Here is a 1,625-nt window from a genome sequence, read left to right on the forward strand (position 1 = left end):
TAGATATGGTGGATCCCCTTGTACTTACCAACAAGCCCCACCCTGTGCTTATAGACCATCCTCTCAACGTAGCTTTGAACCCCCACACTCACAAGTTCCTTTTAACCATTCACCACCGTATGACCTTTATCCACCATAATCCCAATCCAATTACTCCCAAGAACCACCACATTCTTATTTTGAACCCTCTCCCCCAACCAATGAACCCTCATACCCACCCCAACCTCCTATGGATGACAAACTTCGTGTTCTTCTTCAAAGGCAAGCGAAGATGAAAAGGGACATACTGGAACTCACTACTGCCTTAACCGAGGTAGTAAATATAATAGCTTCCCGACATCTGAGCACTCAAAGTACTCCCATGGCTACATGTGGAGAATCTAAAGAAGAGCGTAGCATGAAGGAGACACTAGAAACTTCGCTGGACAATGAGGAGCATGGCTTTGTATTGGAACAAGTGGAAGAAGCCATGATAGTTGTAGAGGAAGAAGTGGTTGAAGATTTAGGAGATGCTGAACCTCCATGGAAATTGAGAATTGTAAAGGATTCCGCTGAGAAGTTCGAATTTGATGCCAGGAAGGATAGTGCACAACCTCCATTGCATATACCTTGTGAAAAATTGGACGGAACAGACCAAGAAGTTGATTCCATGGGCAGTGATGATCATGAATCAAGCTCTCGTAGTCACGAACTTGCATCCACATCTGAACTCCATGAGCCTGAAGAACCTTATCCAAGTGAATATAAAGATGACGTCGAGGTAGATTTCTCTCAACCTCCAACGTATGACTTGAGTGACGAGGAAGACATAGAAGCCTTTGATCAGGATGCAGTTGCAGTTGAAGAATTTTGTAAGGAAGTGGAGGAATTCACAGAAGAATACAAGGGAGTAGGGCTTACAGAACCACTGGAAACACCTATCCCAAGGCCATTACCACCTAATACAAGCTTCAAGTGGGTACAATCCTTAACCTTTATCTTTACTTTTCCACTTGAATATGGTTTGCTTAAAACAGATGGCCAGCTTAGAGCTCTCTGTGGCTTTAAGAGTAAGAGGGAAATGGCTCGTACTAAGAGCTGGTGTGCAAGATTCAATAAGGTTCCACGCTTCAATTCTAAGTGCACGGATTGGTATCAAGTTCAATTGAATGGGTCTCGGAAGACGTTTAGCCATCTTGGTGAGAATACAATTTCTAAACCGCCCGGATGGAAGAATATAGATCAAGACAAAGGCGGATTTAAAAGCTAAGTTTGGGATCCTGGAAAATATTCTGACATTCGTCACCCCGGGAGCCTGATAATCTGTTTGAAGCTGCTCAAAAGCTTTACATGCCTAGTTTGGGACCCCGGAGGTTGTTGGCATTCCAAACATTGGTGGAGATTTCTGGATGAATTTAAGCATAAGCCACCATAACAGGAAGCTCATCAAATGTCCAACTTAAGGACTTTAACTAAAAGTGCTAGGTGGGAGACAACCCACCATGGTATGATCGTTCCTGTTTCAATTTTATTTCGTTTTGTCTATTTTTATATTGTTTTATTCTCATTAAACCTGGATATTATTCATAGCTTTTGCATTAGCATTGCATACTGCATAATTGCATAAAAAAAAATTTTGCACGCGA

The 1,625-nt window shown here is 42.2% G+C and overlaps 1 pseudogene; it reads left to right on the forward strand.

Moving 5' to 3' along the window:
- The first annotated feature begins 229 nt into the window (after nucleotides 1–229).
- Nucleotides 230–1,414, forward strand: LOC148565267 (uncharacterized; annotated as a pseudogene).
- Nucleotides 1,415–1,625: the final 211 nt, after the last annotated feature.

This window comes from Arachis ipaensis, chromosome B5 (assembly GCF_059453495.1).
Source record: "Arachis ipaensis isolate K30076 ecotype BB chromosome B5, ASM5945349v1, whole genome shotgun sequence".
NCBI lineage: Eukaryota > Viridiplantae > Streptophyta > Magnoliopsida > Fabales > Fabaceae > Arachis > Arachis ipaensis.